At 43.7% G+C, this 9,332-nt stretch overlaps 1 long non-coding RNA gene across 3 annotated transcripts in view; it reads left to right on the top strand.

Annotated features, from left to right (window-relative positions):
* Positions 1-9,332, top strand: part of LOC308473667 — a 51,402-nt gene that overhangs the window by 2,324 nt on the left and 39,746 nt on the right. The window contains exon 1 of one of the 3 annotated variants that reach the window (XR_013984169.1): positions 1-150. The exons of the other annotated variants lie outside the window; for them this stretch is intronic. This is a non-coding gene — a long non-coding RNA (uncharacterized lncRNA). The remainder of the gene's footprint in view (positions 151-9,332) is intronic. 3 annotated transcript variants of the gene reach the window in all.

Below are 9,332 nucleotides of genomic sequence, written 5' to 3'. Positions count from 1 at the left end.
GGAGGAGAAGAAGCGCGCGATATAAAAACGGCGGCTGTCGAGGGAAAGGAGGCTCTTTTGGCGCGGCTCCGTCGTGTGAACGCGCTCAACCCCAAACAACGAAGCAACCCCACGACCCAAAAAGCGTGTGGCTTCGTAGCCGTTAGAAATGTTCGCTTCCTTTAAAAAAATTTTTTTTTTGCTTTTGAATGATTTTCCGTTACAAACGAACAATATTATTGTTCTTGTTAATTTTTTTATTATTATACCCCCGCCCATCTGGCTGGGTTCCCCCAGCCACTCTGGGTGGCTCTCAACAGAACAGAATATTTAAAACACGATAAAACATCAAACAAACATCAAACATCAAATTAGGTATAATGGAGGAGAGGAGAGGAAGGGGATGATAATATCAGGAATAGCGACAGCGAGTCAAGAGCATGGGGCTGTCACGAAACATGGGGGGTGGATAGAACGGATTTTTTGTTGTTGCTGTTACATTCACACGATGCTCTTCGCTCGAACGCAAAAATGTATAGCCACCCATAACTCCCACAAAAGTGGTTTGAAAGGCCAGAGACAAAGGCTGAAGGGGAACGTTTTCCGCTCAGCGCCTACACACACACATATATATATATATGTGGTGAAAGGCCCCAGGTGGGCCTCTTCAGGGAGAGCATCCCACAAGCAACCCAGTCAGATTGGTGGCGTGTAAGTAATAACAGTAGTAGCAGTAGTAAAAAGGTAAAGCACCCCTGGACGGTTGAGTCCAGTCAAAGGTGACCACGGGGTTGCGGTGCTCATCTTGCTTTCAAGCCAAGGGAGCCAGCATTTGTCCACAGACAATTTCCAGGTCATGTGGCCAGCATGACTAAACCGCTTCTGGCGCAACAGAACACTGATGGAAACCAGAGCGCACAGAAACACCATTTACCTTCCCACCGCAGCGGTACCTATTTATCTCTTTGCACCGATGTGCTTTTGAACTGCTAGGTTGGCAGGAGCTGGGATAGAGCAACAGGAGCTCACTTGATCACGGGGATTCGAACTGCCAACCTTTTGATCAGCAAGCTCAAGAGGCTCAATGTCTTAGACTACGAAACAGTTGAGAAAGTTGCATTTCTTTGTGGTTGTTCTGACCAGGACCAGATTCTCCAAACAGGATCTTGGCCTGCGATCCATGGATTTTGTAAGGCTCTTGCTTGTTTTGATGACAAAACCGGCACCGGAGGGAAGAAAAGTTACTGAAATATGAGTGCTATTTTGTAGAACAACAAAAGCTTGTGAAGCCAATCTGGTGCTTCTGCTTGTGTGTTTGCAGCATGGCAATCTCACCGCCACCTGGTCCTCCCCCAGTGCCTCCCAGTAAAACCCCACTGCCTCCCACAGTGAAACAACTGACTGGAGGACTGGTTGAGCACTGGTGTGGCCCCACCTGCTACCTGGGTTTACTTCCAAGTAAACATGTAGGATGTGTATTGCAATTGAATTGACCTAAATAACAACTGATAAAAGAAAACAAGGTCCTTCTAGAAGCAGGATCAGGCTGCTAGTTCATTCACATGCATCGTTCTCCCTCCGACACTTAAGATTGCTGATGCAGTCATACCTCGAGTTGAATGTGCTTCGGGTTGAGCGTGTTCGAGTTGCACTCCACGTCAACCCGGAAGTAACAGAGCACGTAACTTCCGGCTTTTGCTGCTCGCGCATGTGCAAATGCTCAAAATGACATCACGCGCATGCGCGGCAGCAGCGAAATGCGACCCGCGCATGCGCAGACACGGCATCGCATCTTGCGTTCCATTCAGGATGCGAACGGAGCTCCAGATCTGATCCCGTTCCCATCACGAGGTACCACTGTACTGCCTAAACACAAGGGAAATCAAAACATGCTGTTGGCAGTGTATGTTTAAAAACACGCAAAACAGGATGGTGAGCTGATGGATTCATTTCGAGAACCATTTCTTTCTAGAACAAGTGGCCCTCTTAATTTATATTACAACCAGAGTCTCTTTCCCATAGTGCATGTGGCATATTAGCAGGTAGGTGGAGAAATGTGGAGGCATACAACATTGTGGATAATCGCTACCTTCTTGTGTTTTATCTTGTCTGTTAAGAATCAAAGCACATTAAGCCGAAACAGTCAAAAGTATGCCCATACTCACACACAATTTACAGCTATTACACATCTTTACCAGAGGAGTACATGTTTTGAATTATAGAGTGAAAATGATAACCTAATTGAGGCTCGGAAAGCTAACAAAATAGTCATTGTTCGACATGAATTTAAACTGCTTGCTTAACTTGAGATAACCACTGTAATTTTGCCTTATTTTCTGATTAAGGTTAAAACATTGTTTTAAATGCAAAAAATCAGAGTAGGAGTCACCCCTTTTAATAGATGATAATTCTGTTAGATGAACTTCTAATTATGTGGTGGGATGCATGTGTAGCTAAAATCATAGATCCTGTTGTATTCGGCCTTGGATATATTTTGTCACATAAGACCTATGGGAACTCTGCATGCATAAAAGGACCTGAAAAGGGGGAGGGACTGTGAAGGGGCAAGGAATATTAGGAACTGAATTATTTCCTTATGACATCCTACATGTAACAAGTAATAAAAGGATAATTATTTGCTTAAAGAAGTGAAATTACCATATTTAAAATTTGGCTCTTATCCGTATTAAATTTGTATTCATCCCAAAGAAGGTTGTTTAAATAAGACTATATTGTTACTTTACAATACTTCTTGCATATCCATATATGCATAATTTTAAAATTCAAATGGAAGGCAGCAGTATAACCAGACTGACTACCTCCTGCAGCATGAGGTATACCCACACTTAAGTGAAGGTACCATGGTAATGCATGGTAGTGATGGAGAATGGAGTTGTGGGGGAGAGAGTTAAGGACCAGAAAGAACATATTACCTTTAATTCCTTTTGCCACTTAACACACAAAGTGTGCTGGGGCTGGGGGCATTTGACACATCACAGCTCTACTGTATGAAAGGTACTTAGAAATTGTGTGTAATCCATGTGCACATACGCATGATGTATATATATTTATACTTCATACAGCACAAGCAGTGTATATTCACTAGAAAGCCTGTTTGCAAGTAAGCGCCACAGCAGCACATTGAAATGTGTTTGGAAATGGACCAGGAGCCAGTGTAGTTACTTAAGCACCAGTGAGATACAATCCCAATAACTGGTTCCAGTTAGTGGTACAGTTGTTCCTTAATAAATTTATTGGTTTTTGACAACAGAAATCGTGCAGCGGCGGTGCGGCAGCAGTGGGAGGCCCCATTAGCTAAAGTGGTGCTTCATGTTATGTACTGAAGATCTCACCCTGGGCCAGCAGGGGGATACTGTAGATAGTTTTCACTCAGGTCCACATATGCAAATAAGGGATTGAAAGTGACATTCAGTGACTGGATAGTTACAGAAAGTGGTTACAGTTGTGTTGTAGTGGAGCTCTATATAAGCAGGCTGGCTGAGCCCTTCAGTTCAGTTCTGGCTGAACCCTTCAGTTCAGGCCTGTGAATAAACAAGAGCTGTTTGAAGAATCACTGTGTTGTCTGATATGTTCACCCACAACTTAACACTTCAGAATAAGAACAATTTCAGGTTAAGAACGGATCTCTGGAATGAATTAAGTACTTAACCAGAGGTACCACTGTACATGTCAAAATACATGGTTTTAGAATCACCATACAGTTCTTGTGTGACTGACTGCATGGAAATGCCTTCTGGGTTACAAAATTCCCAAATCACTACTTCCTAATGGGGATGTAGTCATTAAACAGTTTGCGTTGTAATCCTAACCATGTCTATTGAGAAATAAGTCCTTATTGACATGAAGGAACATTACTCCTCAGTAAATGGGGTTAGGATTGCAGCCTTAGTTTGGAGAATTCCTTGCTGGAGCTATCTCAGGATGCAAGTAGACTGCAATATTGTAGATGGTAGCTGATAACATCACACTGTCCCCTTATTAAGTACATAATGGACAGGGGCAATAGCAGCTATTATCCAAGATGAAAAAATGGATGATGCCAATACGAGTTAGAAAAACATGGGGAGCTCTTAACTCTGTGCTGGAGTTTGGTTAAACATTACATGCTGTCTACAGTGCTGGATCTAATGACCTAGTTTTCTATATATGCAGAAGCAAGAGAGCTGACCTTTTATTCCCTTCCATGGCATTAAGAAATGAAGAAAGAGACAGTTCACTCTGGCACGCCACTGAGCTCTGGAAAGCAAGGCCTAAAACCTCTTAAAAGGGATGACCAGTGCTGAAAAATGCACTGGGTAGAGACTTCCGGGTTGGCGCCATCGCCGAATGGCGGACTCCCTCCGAGCTCCGGAGGGAGTCTGCTCGGCAGGGGCTGGGTCCTACCACGCCGGCGACGCGGGGACCCTTAAAAACCACGGGCACGGAGCCCGTGGACATGGGTGACTCGGTTGGCACCATTAGCGCCCTCCCGACTCGTGAAGGAGCCTTTTTAAAGGCTTCGGATCGGGTGCCGGGGAGCGGCGTGGTGCTTTGAGTCCTCTGCTTTCCCTGCCGAGTGCAGCCGCATGCCATTCGACGGAGAGCGCTGACTTCTTCCATTGGAAATTTGGACTATTAACAACAACCCGTGAGTAATTGGGAAACCGGGTTCAAAAGGAGAAAAAAAAGGAATTTTTTTTCGGATTAGGCACGAGCGGGGGCGATCTAAAAAGGAAGTCAATCCCCCCCCCCTATTGTAAACATTCCAAAACAAGGACTGGGTAACCAAGGTCGAAAGGGAAATATACTCTTGATAAAAATCATTAATTCCACGATGGGAAATTATAAGAACTGTGCTGGAGGAGAAGAGTGGAGGGGGAGAAGGAAAATGCAACCCCCCCCCCCCGGGAACCGGGGCGATTCGCAGAGCCTGGTGAAGAGAGACGGAGACTTTGACAGCTGTCAAAGTAGCTGTCAAAGCTGGAGAATATAAAGAGGACTTTGTTATGAAGACTTTGCTGGTTAATTTTGTTACAATTTGCTGCAATATGGATATAAACTGTCGGAAAATAAGGAACAACAATTTGACTTTTGGATTAGAGGATACAAAGTTATTACAATCCCCCTAGAGGGGTTTCGGGACATTACAAGAACGGTCGTAAGTGGAAAAATACTCCGGGATTCGCACAGGCTGGGAAAGCTGCAAAACTGAAATAGTATTTTGTCTACAGAGGTATTTACATTAAAGGAGACAATAGAATTTTCTATTGAAGAAAGGAAGGGACTGGACGTAAGTTTTTGTTCCTGAATAACAAACCTCTGTAGAGATACCAGATTTCTGAATTAGAACGTTTTAGCAGCTGCACAGGACAAGAAACCTGAGAAAGTGAGGAATAAGAAGAACAAAGGACTGACTACGACACGGAAAGAACAATGGGAGGAGTGGTAAAGATCAAGGAAATTAAAGGCCTCTGTTAGATTGGACGTTTGAAGTTAAATATTATTAAAATTAATAAATTAAAAGAAAACCGGCAAGATGGAATTGGGGAGAAATTTGGCCATGACTTGAGACCTACAGGCTGATAACATATAGACTGATGGACATGGGGAATTCAAACCGGGGAAGGGGGGGGGGAGATTTGGAATCCAAAGGCTGTGTAATCATCTTTTGAATCTTTTTATATCTTTTATTTTCTATTTCTTTATATAACTTACGTATGTCATTTTATTTTGATTGGACGTGTTTAAAAAAGGGAATTCGTGGAAGGAACTGGGGTGGATCTTGGGGAAAATCTTTTTTTTTTTTCTTGTTAATGATGTGGGACGGTGGTAAGATTTGTACAATTCAATTTGGATAGTGGGTTAAACAAATTAAGCTTCAAATTGGGAGTGAGAGCTTGTAGAACCAAATTAATGAAAAGGGAATACAATTGGGAGGGGGAGGGGGGGAGTCCCAGAAAGTAGGTAATGAAAGTAAGGTTTCAAGTATCTTTTTTTCCTTTTTCTTTTTCTTTGTATTTCTATATTTCTGGAAACTTTAATAAATATGATATAATAAAAAAAAAAGAAAAATGCACTGGGTAGTTGCAGCAAAGCACCCCATGCAGCTTCATTGAGCAAATATCCCAGCTGCCCTCCTTACCTCCAGCATAGCATCACCCTGGTGTATTAGGGAAATTTAAAAGGTGACTTGATCATTCGGTGTAGTCCCATGGTGAACTCCTGGGACATGGGGCAGGGCCTCCTCCATTGTGGCACTCTTGACTGAAATTTGTTTCCCTTACAACTATGCTTTGCCTTAAAATGTAGGTGTCATTTGAAGAAACACTTATTCACACAAGCTTTGGGAGGATGAATGTGATTTATGATCCAACAGTTATTGTGGCTGTGACATTTCATTATGGAAAACTTGCTGACTGATAAAATATTTTGGTATATTGTTTTACATATTTTAACCACTGAACTGATTATACTTTATTACATTCTTGGGTATTCTGCAGGCTGGGCAGCTTTTTCTAAGGGCTCCGGGATATTATAATTACTATATTTTCATTAAATACCCTCTTAGCACTGGCTACATTTCTATCTTTTCTTTCTTAAAGCTTTCATGTTGGCATCTCAGAAAGGTCACCGTCCTAGCTTTAATAGAAAGAGAAAGACAGAATGAGAGATTTACTGCAAATGAAAGCCATTACCAAAGCTGTTATCAAATAAAAAGAACAATATAGTAATGTTGAGCTCTAAAATAAATATGAGAAGTTGCCTGCCTAAGACAAGCACCTGACATTTGTTTTGTGCAGCTATTGCTCTCTTTTCTCTGTGTTTTGCAACGCTAATGTAACTTGCTAGCATTGTGTGGTTGTGAAGGGGGGACCCAAATAGGAGAAAGCATACTGCATACTTTTCCACAGCCCAAAAAATGCTGTGAATTTGCATGAAATTCAACAGACTGTAATAACGCTAAGACAGGAAGTGATGGAAAGATTTTGAAGATATATGTCTGTAACCAGGCATATTGTGACAAGTAGCAACTTGACAGTGATGCCTCTCCATACATTGGGCTAATCAGGGTTGGGTTCTGTACAGGTATGCAGTTGAAAGGTAGATGCCCATTAATGTGCAATCTGGTGCAGACTGCATGAGTCTGCAGAGAAAAGGCGGAACTACTCAACACCTACTTTGCCTCTGTCTTCACCCAAAAGGAAAGTGATGCCCAACCTGGTGATTAAAGAATGTAAGGAGTGAGCTGCAGCCCAAGATAGGAAAAGAGGTAGGAAGGGAACACCAAGCTACTTTAAATGAATGCAGATCTCCAGAGCCTGATGAACTGCACCCAAGGGTACTAAAGGAGCTTGTGGGTGTAATTTCAGAGCCTTTGTCTATTATCTTTTAGAATTCTTGGGAGAACAGGTGAGGTCCCTACAGACTGGAGGCAGGCAAAAAAGGGGGGGAAAGGAAGAGCCAGGTAACTATTGACCAGTGAGCGTGACATCAATACCAGGGAGCATCCTAGAACAGATAATTCAACAGTCGGTCTGTTAGCATTTAGAAAACAATGCTGTGATTACTAAGAACCAGGATGGATTTCTCAAAGATAAGTCACGCCAGACCAATCTGATTTCTTTGAACGCGGCGGCCGCGGCAGTGCTTTGTTGGGATTCACAGAATGCTGTGCAAGATAGTAAGTCTGCAGGCTTGAGTTTGCTAGTTGATGCAACAGGCTGATGCAATACTTTCTATGGAGGTGCTGGGTTAGAATGACTCAGCAGTAATGAGCTGACAGTTGATTGGCTGTCATCGGTTTAAAAGGGAAACCTGTCCAGCAGTAAAGGTGGTCAGAGGGTGGTGTAGAGGAGTGTGGTCAGAGAGAAAGAGTCTTCCTATTTGCCTCAAGGCGCAGCCAGGTACTCTGTCTGGCTGTATGAACTGCTTCTGTAGATATTTGTATATATATTTAGCTCACAATAAATAATGCTGCACTGAAGAACCTGGAACTCTGAGCATTTCTGCTAAAGTGCCGTGAGGAATTCGCGACATGCTTACCTCAGTTGGCAAATCGGCGTCTCTCGGGTCGGCGACTATGGATTGGAAGGGAGGCAGAATTGAGGGAAGTGGGTGGCGCTGTGGGTTAAACCACAGAGCCTAAGACTTGCAGATCAGAAGGTCGGCGGTTCGAATCCCCGCGACGGGGTGAGCTCCTGTTGCTCGGTCCCTGCTCCTGCCAACCTAGCAGTTCGAAAGCATGTCAAAGTGCAAGTAGATAAATAGGTACCACTCCGGTGGGAAGGTAAACAGTGTGCGCTGCTCTGGTTCGCCAGAAGCAGCTTAGTCATGCTGGCCACATGACCCGGAAGCTGTACGCCGGCTCCCTCGGCCAGTAAAGTGAGATGAGCACCACAACCCCAGAGTCGGCCACGACTGGACCTAATGGTCAGGGGTCCCTTTACCTTTACCTTTACTTTTACCTAGAATGAGTCTGCATACCTTAAGTGGAGATAATGCTAGCAATGACATAGCTGCTGAAAACTGTGCCATACTTTTCACATCTCCAGAAGTCGTAGGCAGATCTTCTATTCTTCGCCCGTCACAGATAGAAAATGTGCCACCAAAGTGGATGCTGAAGCCTATGAAGGTAACTTTTCATACGCCTATGCAGGATTCTCAGACTCACAGAATCCTAAGTCCAGATAAAAGGAAGATTCCTGAAACACCTGTTATAGGAGGTGACTGCACAGATATCCCAGAGGATTTTGTCTTGTCTTCATCCAGTGCTGTGAAAAGAGTGATGAGCAGATTATAGCTGAAGATCAAGCTGTGGCTGAAGCAGAAACTCCAGCTGAACTGTCAGTGGATTTGATGGAGGTGATGGGCCCAGTGGCCATGATCTTCGTTTTTTTGATGGACTCCCCTGCATGAGTGCCTGAGGGCCCCACTCCTGCCACTCACCACCTGGCCCTGCTGCTGCTGTTGCTGGCCAGGAGGACTCGGAGCGGCACAGTGTTCTTTTTAAAATGTTTTAAAATTCTCCTTTTTCCCTTTTGAATTTTTTTTGTGTGAGGGTGGGATGAATGTTTGGTTGGGTTTGGGAATCTGCTTTGATTTTGATGTGTTTGTAATTTTTACAGTTTTTTGTTTGTATTGTTTTATTGTGGTGTTTTGTTTTTTTTTTTAAAAAAGGTTTTATTTTGTTCTTAAGGGGAGGGGTCAGGGCTGCCGGGGAATGGGTCCCAACAGAATGGCTGGGGCAGGTTCCACAGGGGGGGATGCAGTGGGACAACCGATCTCAGTGATCACGGGTAGGAGGAGGAGTTATGCTAAGACCAGACCATGTCATTACCGAGGAGGCAGGTTTA

The sequence above is a fragment of the Podarcis pityusensis genome (assembly GCF_964106645.2).
Source record: "Podarcis pityusensis genome assembly, chromosome: 3".
Lineage (NCBI taxonomy): Eukaryota > Metazoa > Chordata > Lepidosauria > Squamata > Lacertidae > Podarcis > Podarcis pityusensis.
The sequence above is the reverse complement of the archived record's forward strand: the minus strand, read 5'-3'. Positions and strand labels throughout refer to the sequence as shown.